The sequence below is a fragment of the Bombina bombina genome, chromosome 4, assembly GCF_027579735.1.
Source record: "Bombina bombina isolate aBomBom1 chromosome 4, aBomBom1.pri, whole genome shotgun sequence".
Lineage (NCBI taxonomy): Eukaryota > Metazoa > Chordata > Amphibia > Anura > Bombinatoridae > Bombina > Bombina bombina.
The window spans coordinates 1,121,404,645-1,121,423,289 of record NC_069502.1 but is presented as its reverse complement, the minus strand read 5'-3'; positions in this window follow the sequence as shown (position 1 = coordinate 1,121,423,289).

The window sequence follows — 18,645 nt, the reverse complement described above, 5'->3', positions numbered from 1 at the left end:
TTAATTATTATTAAAATAAATCTAAATAATATTTATAATATTAACTAAATTATTCCTATTTAAATCTAAATACTTACCTATAAAATAAACCCTAAGATAGCTACAATATAATTAATAATTACATTGTAGCTATTTTAGGGTTTATATTTATTTTACAGGTAACTTGGTATTTATTTTAACTAGGTACAATAGCTATTAAATAGTTAATAACTATTTAATAGCTACCTAGTTAAAATAATTACCAAATTACCTGTAAAATAAATCCTAACCTAAGTTACAAATACACCTACACTATCAATAAATTAATTAAATAAACTACAATTATCTAAACTAAAATATAATTAAATACAATAATACAAAAAAACACTAAATGACAAAAAATAAAAAAAGATTACAAGAATTTTATGCTAATTACACCTAATCTAAGCCCCCTAATAAAATAACAAAGCCCCCCAAAATTAAAAAATGTCCCTACCCTAAACTAAATTACAAAAGTAATCAGCTCTACTACCAGCCCTTAAAAGGGCCTTTTGTGGGGCATTGCCCCAAAGTAATCAACTCTTTTACCTGTAAAAAAAAAAGAAAAAGCCCCCCCATTACAACCCACCACTCACACACCCCTACTCTAAAACCCACCCTATCCCCCCCTTAAAAAAAACCTAAGTCTAACCCCCAAGTGGTCCTTACCTGTCCATTTGCGTATCCTATCTTTTCAATGGGATCTTTCTAACGCCGGTATTTAGAGTCGTGGCTGAAGTGAGCGTTAGAAAGGGCCCTTTTCAGGGCTGGTAAGGTAAAAGAGCTTTTCTATTTTAATTTTAGAATAGGGTAGGGCATTTTTTTATTTTGGGGGTCTTTGTTATTTTATTAGGGGGCTTAGAGTAGGTGTAATTAGTTTAAAATTGTTGTAATATTTTTCTAATGTTTGTAAATATTTTTTTATTTTTTGTAACTTAGTTTTTTTTATTTTTTCTACTTTAGTTAGTTTATTTCATTGTATTTATTTGTAGGTATTGTATTTAATTAATTTATTGATAGTGTAGTGTTAGGTTTAATTGTAGATAATTGTAGGTATTTTATTTAATTAATTTATTGATAGTGTAGTGTTAGGTTTAATTGTAACTTAGGTTAGGATTTATTTTACAGGTAATTTTGTAATTATTTTAACTAGGTAACTATTAAATAGTTATTAACTATTTAATAGCTATTGTACCTGGTTAAAATAATTACAAAGTTGCCTGTAAAATAAATATTAATCCTAAAATAGCTACAATATAATTATAATTTATATTGTAGGTATATTAGGATTTATTTTACAGGTAAGTATTTAGCTTTAAATAGGAATAATTTATTTAATAAGAGTTAATTTATTTCATTAGATTTAAATTATATTTAATTTAGGGGGGTGTTAGTGTTAGGGTTAGACTTAGCTTTAGGGGTTAATACATTTATTATAGTAGCGGTGAGCTCCGGTCGGCAGATTAGGGGTTAATTATTGTAGGTAGCTGGCGGCGACGTTGTGGGGGGCAGATTAGGGGTTAATAAATATAATATAGGGGTCGGCGGTAATAGGGGCAGCAGATTAGGGGTACATAACTATAATGTATGTTGCGGCGGTGTACAGAGCGGCAGATTAGGGCTAACATAGTGGTCGGCGATGTTAGGGGCAGCAGATTAGGGGTACATAGGGATAACGTAGCTGGCAGCGGTGTACGGAGCAGGGGTCAGCGATAGCGGGGGCGGCAGATTAGGGGTTAATAAGTGTAAGGTTAGGGGTGTTAAACTCGGGGTTCATGTTAGGGTGTTAGGTGCAGACATAGGAAGTGTTTCTACATAGGAAATAATGTAGCTGCGTTAGGAGCTGAACGCTGCTTTTTGCAGGGTTTTTTTCAGCTCAAACAGCCCCATTGTTTTCTATGGGGGAATCGTGCACGAGCACGTTTTTGAAGCTGGCCGCGTCCGTAAGCACCGCTGGTATCGAGAGTTGCAGTGGTGGTAAATATTCTCTACGCTTCTATTTTTGGAGCCTAACGCAGCCATTCTGTGAACTCTAAATACCAGCGGTATTTAAAAGGTGCGGGGGGAAAAAAGCACGCGTAGCTAACGCACCCCTTTGGCCCCAGAACTCTAAATCTAGCTGCTAGGGTTTATTTTATAGGTAAGTATTTAGATTTAAATAGGAATAAATTAGTTAATATTATTATTAATTTTTAGATTTATTTTAATAATAATTACTTCAGGGGGTGTCAGGGTTAGAGTTAGGTTTAGTGGTTAATATATTTAATATTGGTGGTGGCGGTGTAGGGGGATTAGATTAGGGGTTAATAATTTTAATATAGGTGGCGGCGGGGTAGGGGGCTCACATTAGGGGGAATGTAGTTAAAATAGGTGGCAGCGGGGTAGGGGGCTCACATTAGGGGGTAAAACAGTTAATATAGGTGGCGGCGGGGTCCCGGGGTGGCGGTTTAGGGTTTAATACATTTATTGTTAGGAGTGAGAGGGGGATTGCAGATAGAGGGGTATACATGTCGGGCTATGTTTGGGAGGCGTGTTAGACAGTAACGGGAGATTTAATATTTTAGTCAGTTTTTTTAGGCGGCGGCAGTTTCTAAAGTGCCGTAAGTCACTGGCGACTCCAGAAATTTGTACTTACACAGATTTCTGGACATTGCTAGTTTGTCAGACTTACGGCACTTTAGCAACTGCTGGTGCTGTATATGTGATAGGTCGCTGTTCGAGCTGAAACTATGGGCGGCGCAGGTTTCCATGCTTGCGCCGAAACCTGTGCCGTATATCGGATCGCGCCCTTGATTATTTACTGTTATTTCCAATGGGAACAGCTAACATAGACAATTCATAATAACCTATGTTTCAATGTTAAAAGAACATAAAACTCCTGTATGACTAAAATCCAGCATTTAGTGCCTGTCCGACTTAAAGGGACATTATACTGTAAAATTGTTTTCCCCTTAATGTATTCCCAATTAGTTGTTAAATAGCTGCACTGCAGCGTATAAAATGTATATGATATTGCTCCTTTTGGATTTTTGTTTTGCAATGTTGAAATAATTGTTTTTGCAAATTGAAGCCTCAGTACATTGTTCTCAAGAACATGCCCATATAAATAGTCTAATTATTATTAATATTATTATTATTATCGTTTATTTGTAGAGCGCCAACAGATTCTGCAGCGCTAACAGATTCCGCAGCGCTAATCCCACAGAAATTGCAGACCTCCTAATATTATAATTCTCTCTTTACATTAAAGGGATATTAAACACTGAGTTGGTAATTAGTGATGTCGCGAATTGTTCGCCGGCTAATAGTTCCCGGCGAACATAGCTTGTTCGCGTTCGCAGCGGCGGGCGAACATATGCGATGTTCTATCCGCCCCCTATTCGTCATCATTGAGTAAACTTTGACCCTGTATCTCACAGTCTGCAGACACATTTCAACCAATCAGCAGCAGACACTCCCTCCCAGACCCTCCCAGCTCCTGGACAGCAGCCATTTTAGATTCATTCAGAAGCTGCATTGTTAGTGAGAGGAGGGACAGTGTAGCTGCTGCTGATTTCATAGGGAAATTGATATCTAGGCTAGTGTATTCAGTGTCCACTACAGTCCTGAAGGACTCATCTGATCTCTGCTGTAAGGACAGCACCCCAAAAAGCCATTTTTAGGGCTAGAACATCAGTCTTTTTTTTGCCTGTGTAATTTTGACTGTGAAACATCAGTCTGCTATTGTAATCTAATTGCAGTTGCCTGCCTGCAGTGCCACCACTCATATCTGTTGTAACAGTAGTGAAAATTTAAAAAAAAAAAAACTTTTTTGACTGTAAAACATCAGTCTGCTAGTGTAATCTAATAGCAGTTGCCTGCCTGCCAGCGTGTGTGCCAGGTCCACTTGACAACTAGTGCCACCACTCATATCTGTTGTAACAGTAGTGTAAATTTTAAAAAAAAAAAACTTTTTTGACTGTGAAACATCAGTCTGCTAGTGTAATCTAATTATGCCACAGTTTGTCTAGGAGCAGGTCAATGCAGTTCTAATGCACTCCCTCTTATTACACCTTTCTCCAATAGGTGTAATCAAACCAGTTAACACACAAAAAAGAGATTGAGGGATACGCCCAATCGGGCTAACTACTCTGAATATACCAGTGAATTTGTCCAAATTGGAGTCAAAACTCATGTAAAATCTTCAAGTGGCCTATCAGAAGGTATATTATAGATGAAAAGTAATCCAGCCAACAAAAATAAATTTATAATTAACCCTTAATATTTATTCACACAAACTGACAAACATAAATAACGTAGCAAATATATCAGACACCGGTGTTGTTTAAAACTTAATAATTCTAATGCTATAAATGCACTCTTATCTAAAAACAATTCATTTACAGTTGATTCACAATTGTTTAATTGTTCACAATAAATTTTTCTACAAATCTTTAAATTGATATCAAACTCTTATATCTTTAATAAGTTTGTTATATGACAATCTTAAGGGGTTTTTAAGCCTTTAAACTTTCCTATTATTACCAGGTTTCAGCGTCCTTTAAACTTCATGACAATGTAAGCAAAGGTCACGTTTCCAACAGTCTTAGGTCTAGATTTGGAGTTCGGCGGTAGCCGTCAAAACCAGCGTTAGAGGCTCCTAACGCTGGTTTTGGCCGCCCGCTGGTATTTGGAGTCAGTGATTAAAGGGTCTAACGCTCACTTTTCAGCCACGACTTTTCCATACCGCAGATCCCCTTACGTCAATTGCGTATCCTATCTTTTCAATGGGATCTTTCTAACGCCGGTATTTAGAGTCGTTTCTGAAGTGAGCGTTAGAGCTCTAACGACAAAATTCCAGCCGCCTGAAAATAGCAGGAGTTAAGAGCTTTCTGGCTAACGCCGGTTCATAAAGCTCTTAACTACTGTACCCTAAAGTACACTAACACCCATAAACTACCTATGTACCCCTAAACCGAGCTCCCCCCACATCGCCGCCACTCGATTAAAATTTTTAACCCCTAATCTGCCGACCGCCACCTACGTTATACTTATGTACCCCTAATCTGCTGCCCCTAACCCCGCCGACCCCTGTATTACATTTATTAACCCCTAACCTGCCCCCCACAACGTCGCCGCCAGCTACTTAAAATAATTAACCCCTAATCTTCCGACCGCAAAGCGCCGCCACCTACGTTATCCCTATGTACCCCTAATCTGCTACCCCTAACACCGCCGACCCCTATATTATATTTATTAACCCCTAATCTGACCCCCTCAACGTCGCCGACACCTGCCTACACTTATTAACCCCTAATCTGCCGAGCAGACCTGAGCGCTACTATAATAAAGTTATTAACCCCTAACCCGCCTCACTAACCCTATAATAAATAGTATTAACCCCCTAATCTGCCCTCCCTAACATCGCCGACACCTAACTTCAATTATTAACCCCTAATCTGACGACCGGAGCTCACCGCTATTCTAATAAATGTATTAACCCCTAAAGCTAAGTCTAACCCTAACACTAACACCCCCCCTAACTTAAATATAATTTACATCTAACGAAATAAATTAACTCTTATTAAATAAATTATTCCTATTTAAAGCTAAATACTTACCTGTAAAATAAATCCTAATATAGCTACAATATAAATTATAATTACATTATAGCTATTTTAGGATTAATATTTATTTTACAGGCAACTTTGTAATTATTTTAACCAGGTACAATAGCTATTAAATAGTTAAGAACTATTTAATAGTTACCTAGTTAAAATAATTACAAAATTACCTGTAAAATAAATCCTAAGCTAAGTTACAATTAAACCTAACACTATACTATCATTAAATTAATTAAATAAAATACCTACAATTACCTACAATTAACCTAACACTACACTATCAATAAATTAATTAAACACAATTGCTACAAATAAATACAATTAAATAAACTAGCTAAAGTACAAAAAATAAAAAGAACTAAGTTACAAAAAATAAAAAAATATTTACAAACATAAGAAAAATATTACAACAATTTTAAACTAATTACACCTACTCTAAGCCCCCTAATAAAATAACAAAGCCCCCCAAAATAAAAAATTCCCTACCCTATTCTAAATTAAAAAAGTTACAAGCTCTTTTACCTTACCAGCCCTGAACAGGGCCCTTTGCGGGGCATGCCCCAAGAATTTCAGCTCTTTTGCCTGTAAAAGAATAAATACAATACCCCCCCCAACATTACAACCCACCACCCACATACCCCTAATCTAACCCAAACCCCCCTTAAATAAACCTAACACTAAGCCCCTGAAGATCTTCCTACCTTGTCTTCACCATACCAGGTTCACCGATCCGTCCTGGCTCCAACATCTTCATCCAACCCAAGCGGGGGTTGGCGATCCATCATCCGGTGCTGAAGAGGTCCAGAAGAGGCTCCAAAGTCTTCCTCCTATCCGGCAAGAAGAGGACATCCGGACCGGCAAACATCTTCTCCAAGCGGCATCTTTGATCTTCTTCCATCCGGTGCGGAGCGGGTCCATCTTGAAGCAGGCGACGCGGATCCATCCTCTTCTTCCGTTGTCTCCCGACGAATGACGGTTCCTTTAAGGGACGTCATCCAAGATGGCGTCCCTCGAATTCCGATTGGCTGATAGGATTCTATCAGCCAATCGGAATTAAGGTAGGAATTTTCTGATTGGCTGATGGAATCAGCCAATCAGAATCAAGTTCAATCCGATTGGCTGATCCAATCAGCCAATCAGATTGAGCTCGCATTCTATTGGCTGTTCCGATCAGCCAATAGAATGCGAGCTCAATCTGATTGGCTGATTGGATCAGCCAATCGGATTGAACTTGATTCTGATTGGCTGATTCCATCAGCCAATCAGAAAATTCCTACCTTAATTCCGATTGGCTGATAGAATCCTATCAGCCAATCGGAATTCGAGGGACGCCATCTTGGATGACGTCCCTTAAAGGAACCGTCATTAGTCGGGAGACAACGGAAGAAGAGGATGGATCCGCGTCGCCTGCTTCAAGATGGACCCGCTCCGCACCGGATGGAAGAAGATCGAAGATGCCGCTTGGAGAAGATGTTTGCCGGTCCGGATGTCCTCTTCTTGCCGGATAGGAGGAAGACTTTGGAGCCTCTTCTGGACCTCTTCAGCACCGGATGATGGATCGCCAACCCCCGCTTGGGTTGGATGAAGATGTTGGAGCCAGGACGGATCGGCGAACCTGGTATGGTGAAGACAAGGTAGGAAGATCTTCAGGGGCTTAGTGTTAGGTTTATTTAAGGGGGGTTTGGGTTAGATTAGGGGTATGTGGGTGGTGGGTTGTAATGTTGGGGGGGGGTTATTGTATTTATTTTTTAACAGGCAAAAGAGCTGAAATTCTTGGGGCATGCCCCGCAAAGGGCCCTGTTCAGGGCTGGTAAGGTAAAAGAGCATGTAACTTTTTTAATTTAGAATAGGGTAGGGAATTTTTTATTTTGGGGGGCTTTGTTATTTTATTAGGGGGCTTAGAGTAGGTGTAATTAGTTTAAAATTGTTGTAATATTTTTCTTATGTTTGTAAATATTTTTTTATTTTTTGTAACTTAGTTCTTTTTTATTTTTTGTACTTTAGCTAGTTTATTTAATTGTATTTATTTGTAGCAATTGTGTTTAATTAATTTATTGATAGTGTAGTGTTAGGTTTAATTGTAGGTAATTGTAGGTATTTTATTTAATTATTTTATTGATAGGGTAGTGTTAGGTTTAATTATATCTTAGGTTAGGATTTATTTTACAGGTAAATTTGTTATTATTTTAACTAGGTAACTATTAAATAGTTCTTAACTATTTAATAGCTATTGTACCTGGTTAAAATAAATACAAAGTTGCCTGTAAAATAAATATTAATCCTAAAATAGCTACAATGTAATTATAATTTATATTGTAGCTATATTAGGATTTATTTTACAGGTAAATATTTAGCTTTAAATAGGAATAATTTATTTAATAAGAGTTAATTTATTTTGTTAGATTTAAATTATATTTAAGTTAGGGGGGTGTTAGTGTTAGGGTTAGACTTAGCGTTAGGGGTTAATACATTTATTAGAATAGCGGTGAGCTCCGCTCGGAAGATTAGGGGTTAATAATTGAAGGTAGGTGTCGGCGATGTTAGGGAGGGCAGATTAGGGGTTAATACTATTTATGATAGGGTTAGTGAGGCGGATTAGGGGTTAATAACTTTATTATAGTAGCACTCAGGTCCGCTCGGCAGATTAGGAGTTAATAAGTGTAGGCAGGTGTCGGCGACGTTGAGGGGGGCAGATTAGGGGTTAATAAATATAATATAGGGGTCGGCGATGTTAGGGCAGCAGATTAGGGGTACATAGGGATAACGTAGGTTGCGGCGGTTTACGGAGCGGCAGATTAGGGGTTAAAAAAAATATGCAGGGGTCAGCGATAGCGGGGGCGGCAGATTAGGGGTTAATAAGTGTAAGGTTAGGGGTGTTTAGACTCGGGGTACATGTTAGAGTGTTAGGTGCAGACGTAGGAAGTGTTTCCCCATAGGAAACAATGGGGCTGCGTTAGGAGCTGAACGCTGCTTTTTTGCAGGTGTTAGGTTTTTTTTTCAGCTCAAACAGCCCCATTGTTTCCTATGGGAGAATCGTGCACGAGCACGTTTTTGAGGCCGGCCGCGTCCGTAAGCAACTCTGGTATCGAGAGTTGCATTTGCGGTAAAAATGCTCTACGCTCCTTTTTTGGAGCCTAACGCAGCATTTGTTTGAACTCTCGATACCAGAGTTAAATTTATGGTGCGGCCAGAAAAAAGCCCGCGGAGCGTTAACAGCCCTTTTACCGCCAAACTCCAAATCTAGGCCTTAGTGACAAATGCCGAGATTTCTTTAGTCTTTGGCAATCTCAGACAGTTAGCACCTTTTTAAATGGTAACAGAGTCTCCACGTCCTGTTACTTTCTAACAGTGTGAGCAAAAGGTTACGTGGTTGTGATGTGTGTATTCTTTAGAGCCGTCTTTAAACAAAACAAAGATAAGCGTTACCTTAATTCACTTAGCCGGGTACACTTTAATTATCTCCCGGTACCTTCTAAGTCGGGTATGTAGTGTAGTCCTCAGCCACTTTCAGATGCTGCTCATCAGCGGTTGTTAGGTCCTGGAGCTCGTCTGTTCTGATGACGCCAGCAATCTGGTACACCAATCCACTCCTTTCGGCTCCTTAAGATCCAGTGTGCACACTTTTTCAAATATTTACTCCTATCGCCCCAACAGCATAACTTGGCAGGTTTTTTTGAAATGCTGGAGTTGCGGTTATGGGAGTTTGCTCTGCATCAGATTTTCGGTGTAGTTATACACATCAATTCTCAGGCTTTAGCGAATCCAGGTAGAAGCTGCAGGTAGATCAAGGCGTGTCGGCTCTACAGGCCTTTGTCAAGATACTCCAATCATCAGCTCCTCCTCTATTTAAAGGCAATGATTGTTAAAGGCAAAAATTTTAATCCTTAGATTGATTTTGTGGATCCATTTTATCATAGTTAAAGGACCATATCGTGAACAAATATTCATCTGCATGTAAAAACAGGAATCTTAAAACCCACAATAACATATGGTTAATACATATTAATAATATACATAAATAAATAAATTACCAATAGGTTGAAAATCCATTACAGATAAATTTAAAATGAAAAATAAATTTAATATTATAAAATTATAATCCACTGGATTACCTCACATCAACACTAGCCCAGTTTTAACTCCAATTTGGTATGTAAAATTCATATCAATAATTAATTTTAATAATAAAATTATTTATTGATATGAATTTTACATACCAAAATTCATTGTCAACAATTAACCAATTGTGAATCAATTGTAAATGAATTGTTTTTAGATAAGAGTGCATTTATAGCATTAGAATTATAAATTTTAAAAAACACTGGTGTCTGATATATTTGCTACGTAATTTATGTTTGTCAGTTTGTGTGAATATAAATATTAAGGGTTAATTATAAATGTATTTTTGTTGGCTGGATTACTTTTCATCTATAATATACCTTCTGATAGGCCACTTGAAGATTTTACACGAGTTTTGACTCCAATTTGGACAAATTCACTGGTATATTCAGAGTAGTTAGCCCGATTGGGAGCATCCCTCAATCTCTTTTTTTGTGTTTTAACTAGTGTAATCTAATTGCAGTTGCCTGCCTGCAGTGCCACCACTGATATCTGTTATAACAGTAGTGAAAATTTAAAAAAAAAAACTTTTTTGACTGTGAAACATCAGTCTGCTAGTGAAATCTAATTGCAGTTGCCTGCCTGCCAGCGTGTGTACCAGGCCCACTTGCTAAGTGCCACCACTCATATCTGTTGTAACAGTAGTGTAATTTTTAAAAAAACAAACTTTTTTGACTGTGAAACATAAGTCTGCTAGTGTAATCTAATTGCAGTTGCCTGCCTGACAGCGTGTGTTCCAGGCCCACTTGCCAACTAGTGCCATCACTCATATCTGTTGTAACAGTAGTGTAAATTTTTTTAAAAAAACTTTTTGACTGTGAAACATCAGTCTGCTAGTGTAATCTAATTACAGTTGCCTGCCTGCCAGCGTGTGTGCCAGGCTCACTTGCCAACTAGTGCCACCACTCAAATCTGTTGTAACAGTAGTATAAATTTAAAAAGAAAACTTTTTTGACTGTGAAACATCAGTCTGCTAGTGTAATCTAATTGCAGTTGCCTGCCTGCCAGCGTGTGTGCCAGGCCCACTTGCCAACTAGTGCTACCATTCATATCTGTTGTAACAGTAGTGTAAATTTAAAAAAAAAAAACTTTTTTGACTGTGAAACATCAGTCTGCTAGTGTAATCTAATTGCAGTTGCCTGCCTGCCAGCATGTGTGCTAGGCCCACTTGCCAACTAGTGCCAACACTCATATCTGTTGTAACAGTAGTGTAAATTTAAAAAAAAACTTTTTTGACTGTGAAACATCAGTCTGCTAGAGTAATCTAATTGCAGTTGCCTGCCTGCCAGCGTGTGTGCCAGGCCCACTTGCCAACTAGTGCCACCACTCAAATCTGTTGTAACAGTAGTGTAAATTAAAAAAAAAAAACTTTTTTGACTGTGAAACATCAGTCTGCTAGTGTAATCTAATTGCAGTTGCCTGCCTGCCAGCGTGTATGCCAGGCGCACTTGCCAACTAGTGCCACCACTCATATCTGTTGTAACAGTAGTGTAAATTTAAAAAAAAAAAACTTTTTTGACTGTGAAACATCAGTCTGCTAGTGTAATCTAATTGCAGTTGCCTGCCTGCCAGCATGTGTGCTAGGCCCACTTGCCAACTAGTGCCACCACTCATATCTGTTGTAACAGTAGTGTAAATTTAAAAAAAAACTTTTTTGACTGTGAAACATCAGTCTGCTAGTGTAATCTAATTGCAGTTGCCTGCCTGCCAGCGTGTGTGCCAGGCCCACTTGCCAACTAGTGCCACCACTCAAATCTGTTGTAACAGTAGTGTAAATTAAAAAAAAAAAACTTTTTTGACTGTGAAACATCAGTCTGCTAGTGTAATCTAATTGCAGTTGCCTGCCTGCCAGCGTGTATGCCAGGCGCACTTGCCAACTAGTGCCACCACTCATATCTGTTGTAACAGTAGTGTAAATTTAAAAAAAAAAAACTTTTTTGACTGTGAAACATCAGTCTGCTAGTGTAATCTAATTGCAGTTGCCTGCCTGCCAGCATGTGTGCTAGGCCCACTTGCCAACTAGTGCCACCACTCATATCTGTTGTAACAGTAGTGTAAATTTTTTAAAAAAACTTTTTTAACTGTGTAACATCAGTCTGCTAGTGTAATCTAATAGCAGTTGCTTGCCTGCCAGCGTGTGTGCCAGGCCCACTTGCCAACTAGTGCCACCACTCAAATCTGTTGTAACAGTAGTGTAAATTAAAAAAAAAAACTTTTTTGACTGAGAAACATCAGTCTGCTAGTGTAATCTAATTGCAGTTGCCTGCCTGCCAGCGTGTGTGCAAGGCCCACTTGCTAAGTGCCACCACTCATATCTGTTGTAACAGTAGTGTAATTTTTTTTTTTTTTTAAATTTTTTGACTGTGAAACATAAGTCTGCTAGTGTAATCTAATTGCAGTTGCCTGCCTGCCAGCGTGTGTGCCAGGCCCACTTGCCAACTAGTGCCACCACTCATATCTGTTGTGACAGTAGTGTAAATTTTTTTTTTTTAAAAAAGTTTTTGACTGTGAAACATCAGTCTGCTAGTGTAATCTAATTGCAGTTGCCTTCCTGCCAGCGTGTGTGCCAGGCCCACTTGCCAACTAGTGCCATCACTCAAATCTGTTGTAACAGTAGTGTAAATTTAAAAAAAAAAACTTTTTTGACTGCGAAACATCAGTCTGCTAGTGTAATCTAATTGCAGTTGCCTACCTGCAAGCGTGTGTGCCAGGTCTACTTGCCAACTAGTGCCACCACTCATATCTGTTGTAACAGTAGTGTAAATTAAAAAAAAACTTTTTTGACTGTGAAACATCAGTCTGCTAGTGTAATCTAATAGCAGTTGCTTGCCTGCCAGCGTGTGTGCCAGGCCCACTTGCCAACTAGTGCCACCACTCATATCTGTTGTAACAGTAGTGTAAATTTAAAAAAAAAACTTTTTTGACTGTGAAACATCAGTCTGCTAGTGTAATCTAATTGCAGTTGCCTGCCGGCCAGCGTGTTTGCAAGTCCCACTTGCTAAGTGCCACCACTCATATCTGTTGTAACAGTAGTGTAATTTTTTTTAAAAAAAAACTTTTTTGACTGTGAAACATAAGTCTGCTAGTGTAATCTAATTGCAGTTGCCTTCCTGCCAGTGTGTGTACCAGGCCCACTTGCCAACTAGTGCCATCACTCAAATCTGTTGTAACAGTAGTGTAAATTTAAAAAAAAAAACTTTTTTGACTGCGAAACATCAGTCTGCTAGTGTAATCTAATTGCAGTTGCCTACCTGCAAGCGTGTGTGCCAGGTCTACTTGCAAACTAGTGCCACCACTCATATCTGTTGTAACAGTAGTGTAAATTTAAAAAAAACTTTTTTGACTGTGAAACATCAGTCTGCTAGTGTAATCTAATAGCAGTTGCTTGCTGCCAGCGTGTGTGCCAGGCCCACTTGCCAACTAGTGCCACCACTCATATCTGTTGTAACAGTAGTGTAAATTAAAAAAAAAACTTTTTTGACTGTGAAACATCAGTCTGCTAGTTTAATCTAATTGCAGTTGCCTGCCTGCCAGTGTGTGTGCCAGGCCCACTTGCCAACTAGTGCCATCACTCATATCTGTTGTAACAGTAGTGTAAAAAATTTTCAAAAAAACTTTTTTGACTGTGAAACATCAGTTTGCTAGTGTAATCTAATAGCAGTTGCTTGCCTGCCAGCGTGTGTGCCAGGCCCACTTGCAAACTAGTGCCACCCCTCATATCTGTTGTAACAGTAGTGTAAATTTAAAAAAAAAAACTTTTTTGACTGTGAAACATCAGTCTGCTAGTGTAATCTAATTGCAGTTGCCTGCCTGCCAGCGTGTGTGCCAGGCCCACTTGCCAATTAGTGCCACCACTCATATCTGTTGTAACAGTAGTGTAAAAATTTTTCAAAAAAACTTTTTTGACTGTGAAACATCAGTCTGCTAGTATAATCTAATTGTAGTTGCCTGCCTGCCTGCCAGCGTGTGTGCCAGGCCCACTTGCCAACTAGTGCAACCACTCATATCTGTTGTAACAGTAGTGTAAATTTAAAAAAAAAGCTTTTTGACTGTGAAACATCAGTCTGCTAGTGTAATCTAATTGCAGTTGCCTGCCTGCCAGCGTGTGTGCCAGGTTCACTTGCCAACTAGTGCCACCACTCAAATCTGTTGTAACAGTAGTATAAATTTAAAAAAAAAAACTTTTTTGACTGTGAAACATCAGTCTGCTAGTGTAATCTAATTGCAGTTGCCTGCCTGCCAGCGTGTGTGCCAGGCCCACTTGCCAACTAGTGCTACCACTCATATCTGTTGTAACAGTAGTGTAAATTTAAAAAAAAAAAACTTTTTTGACTGTGAAACATCAGTCTGCTAGTGTAATCAAATTGCAGTTGCCTGCCTGCCTGCCAGCATGTGTGCTAGGCCCACTTGCCAACTAGTGCCACCACTCATATCTGTTGTAACATTAGTGTAAATTTTTTAAAAAACTTTTTTGACTGTGAAACATCAGTCTGCTAGTGTAATCTATTTGCAGTTGCCTGCCTTCAAGCGTGTGTGCCAGGCCCACTTGCCAACTAGTGCTACCACTCATATCTGTTGTAACAGTAGAGTAAATTTAAAAAACAAAAAAAAATTTGACTGTGAAACATCAGTCTGCTAGTGTAATCTAATTGCAGTTGCCTGCCTGCCTGCCAGCATGTGTGCTAGGCCCACTTGCCAACTAGTACCACCACTAATATCTGTTGTAACAGTAGTGTAAATTTTTAAAAAAAACTTTTTTTGACTGTGAAACATCAGTCTGCTAGTGTAATCTAATTGCAGATTCCTGCCTGCCTGCCAGCGTGTGTGCCAGGCCCACTTGCCAACTAGTGCCAACACTCCAATCTGTTGTAACAGTAGTGTAAATTAAAAAAAAAAACTTTTTTGACTGTGAAACATCAGTCTGCTAGTGTAATCTAATTGCAGTTGCCTGCCTGCCAGCGTGTATGCCAGGCCCACTTGCCAACTAGTGCCACCACTCATATTTGTTGTAACAGTAGTGTAAATTTAAAAAAAAAACTTTTTTGACTGTGAAACATCAGTCTGCTAGTGTAATCTAATTGCAGTTGCCTGCCTGCCAGCATGTGTGCAAGGCCCACTTGCTAAGTGCCACCACTCATATCTGTTGTAACAGTAGTGTAATTTTTTTTTAAAAAAAAACTTTTTTGACTGTGAAACATAAGTCTGCTAGTGTAATCTAATTGCAGTTGCCTGTCTGCCAGCGTGTGTGCCAGGCCCACTTGCCAACTAGTGCCACCACTCATATCTGTTGTAACAGTAGTGTAAATTTAAAAAAAAAACTTTTTTTGACTGTGAAACATCAGTCTGCTAGTGTAATCTAATTGCAGTTGCCTGCCTGCCTGCCTGCCAGCGTGTGTGCCAGGCCCACTTGCCAACTAGTGCCACCACTCAAATCTGTTGTAACAGTAGTGTAAATTAAAAAAAAAAAAACTTTTTTGACTGTGAAACATAAGTCTGCTAGTGTAATCTAATTGCAGTTGCCTTCCTGCCAGCGTGTGTGCCAGGCCCACTTGCCAACTAGTGCAATCACTCAAATCTGTTGTAACAGTAGTGCAAATTTAAAAAAAAAACTTTTTTGACTGCGAAACATCAGTCTGCTAGTGTAATCTAATTGCAGTTGCCTACCTGCCAGCGTGTGTGCCAGGTCTACTTGCCAACTAGTGCCACCACTCATATCTGTTGTAACAGTAGTGTAAATTAAAAAAAAAACTTTTTTGACTGTGAAACATTAGTCTGCTAGTGTAATCTAATAGCAGTTGCTTGCCTGCCAGCGTGTGTGCCAGGCCCACTTGCCAACTAGTGCCACCACTCATATCTGTTGTAACAGTAGTGTAAATTAAAAAAAAAACTTTTTTGAAAGTGAAACATCAGTCTGCTAGTGTAATCTAATTGCAGTTGCCTGCCTGCCAGTGTGTGTGCCAGGCCCACTTGCCAACTAGTGCCATCACTCATATCTATTGTAACAGTAGTGTAAATTAAAAAAAAAACTTTTTTGACTGTGAAACATCAGTTTGCTAATGTAATCTAATAGCAGTTGCTTGCCTGCCAGCGTGTGTGCCAGGCCCACTTGCCAACTAGTGCCACCCCTCATATCTGTTGTAACAGTAGTGTAAATTTAAAAAAAAAACTTTTTTGACTGTGAAACATCAGTCTGCTAGTGTAATCTAATTGCAGTTGCCTGCCGGCCAGCGTGTGTGCAAGTCCCACTTGCTAAGTGCCACCACTCATATCTGTTGTAACAGTAGTGTAATTTTTTTAAAAAAAAAAACTTTTTTGACTGTGAAACATAAGTCTGCTAGTTTAATCTAATTGCAGTTGCCTGCCTGCCAGTGTGTGTGCCAGGCCCACTTGCCAACTAGTGCCATCACTCATATCTGTTGTAACAGTAGTGTAAATTAAAAAAAAAAAAACTTTTTTGACTGTGAAACATCAGTTTGCTAGTGTAATCTAATAGCAGTTGCTTGCCTGCCAGCATGTGTGCCAGGCCCACTTGCAAACTAGTGCCACCCCTCATATCTGTTGTAACAGTAGTGTAAATTTAAAAAAAAAAACTTTTTTGACTGTGAAACATCAGTCTGCTAGTGTAATCTAATTGCAGTTGCCTGCCTGCCAGCGTGTGTGCCAGGCCCACTTGCCAATTAGTGCCACCACTCATATCTGTTGTAACAGTAGTGTAAAAAATTTTCAAAAAAACTTTTTTGACTGTGAAACATCAGTCTGCTAGTATAATCTAATTGTAGTTGCCTGCCTGCCTGCCAGCGTGTGTGCCAGGCCCACTTGCCAACTAGTGCAACCACTCATATCTGTTGTAACAGTAGTGTAAATTTAAAAAAAAAGCTTTTTGACTGTGAAACATCAGTCTGCTAGTGTAATCTAATTGCAGTTGCCTGCCTGCCAGCGTGTGTGCCAGGTTCACTTGCCAACTAGTGCCACCACTCAAATCTGTTGTAACAGTAGTATAAATTTAAAAAAAAAAACTTTTTTGACTGTGAAACATCAGTCTGCTAGTGTAATCTAATTGCAGTTGCCTGCCTGCCAGCGTGTGTGCCAGGCCCACTTGCCAACTAGTGCTACCACTCATATCTGTTGTAACAGTAGTGTAAATTTAAAAAAAAAAACTTTTTTGACTGTGAAACATCAGTCTGCTAGTGTAATCAAATTGCAGTTGCCTGCCTGCCTGCCAGCATGTGTGCTAGGCCCACTTGCCAACTAGTGCCACCACTCATATCTGTTGTAACATTAGTGTAAATTTTTTAAAAAACTTTTTTGACTGTGAAACATCAGTCTGCTAGTGTAATCTATTTGCAGTTGCCTGCCTTCAAGCGTGTGTGCCAGGCCCACTTGCCAACTAGTGCTACCACTCATATCTGTTGTAACAGTAGAGTAAATTTAAAAAACAAAAAAAAATTTGACTGTGAAACATCAGTCTGCTAGTGTAATCTAATTGCAGTTGCCTGCCTGCCTGCCAGCATGTGTGCTAGGCCCACTTGCCAACTAGTGCCACCACTCATATCTGTTGTAACAGTAGTGTAAATTTTTTAAAAAAACTTTTTTTGACTGTGAAACATCAGTCTGCTAGTGTAATCTAATTGCAGATTCCTGCCTGCCTGCCAGCGTGTGTGCCAGGCCCACTTGCCAACTAGTGCCAACACTCCAATCTGTTGTAACAGTAGTGTAAATTTAAAAAAAAAACTTTTTTGACTGTGAAACATCAGTCTGCTAGTGTAATCTAATTGCAGTTGCCTGCCTGCCAGCGTGTATGCCAGGCCCACTTGCCAACTAGTGCCACCACTCATATTTGTTGTAACAGTAGTGTAAATTTAAAAAAAAAACTTTTTTGACTGTGAAACATCAGTCTGCTAGTGTAATCTAATTGCAGTTGCCTGCCTGCCAGCATGTGTGCAAGGCCCACTTGCTAAGTGCCACCACTCATATCTGTTGTAACAGTAGTGTAATTTTTTTTTAAAAAAAACTTTTTTGACTGTGAAACATAAGTCTGCTAGTGTAATCTAATTGCAGTTGCCTGTCTGCCAGCGTGTGTGCCAGGCCCACTTGCCAACTAGTGCCACCACTCATATCTGTTGTAACAGTAGTGTAAATTTTTAAAAAAAACTTTTTTTGACTGTGAAACATCAGTCTGCTAGTGTAATCTAATTGCAGTTGCCTGCCTGCCTGCCTGCCAGCGTGTGTGCCAGGCCCACTTGCCAACTAGTGCCACCACTCAAATCTGTTGTAACAGTAGTGTAAATTAAAAAAAAAAAACTTTTTTGACTGTGAAACATAAGTCTGCTAGTGTAATCTAATTGCAGTTGCCTTCCTGCCAGCGTGTGTGCCAGGCCCACTTGCCAACTAGTGCCATCACTCAAATCTGTTGTAACAGTAGTGCAAATTTTAAAAAAAAACTTTTTTGACTGCGAAACATCAGTCTGCTAGTGTAATCTAATTGCAGTTGCCTACCTGCCAGCGTGTGTGCCAGGTCTACTTGCCAACTAGTGCCACCACTCATATCTGTTGTAACAGTAGTGTAAATTAAAAAAAAAAACTTTTTTGACTGTGAAACATCAGTCTGCTAGTGTAATCTAATAGCAGTTGCTTGTCTGCCAGCGTGTGTGCCAGGCCCACTTGCCAACTAGTGCCACCACTCATATCTGTTGTAACAGTAGTGTAAATTAAAAAAAAAACTTTTTTGAAAGTGAAACATCAGTCTGCTAGTGTAATCTAATTGCAGTTGCCTGCCTGCCAGTGTGTGTGCCAGGCCCACTTGCCAACTAGTGCCATCACTCATATCTATTGTAACAGTAGTGTAAATTAAAAAAAAAACTTTTTTGACTGTGAAACATCAGTTTGCTAATGTAATCTAATAGCA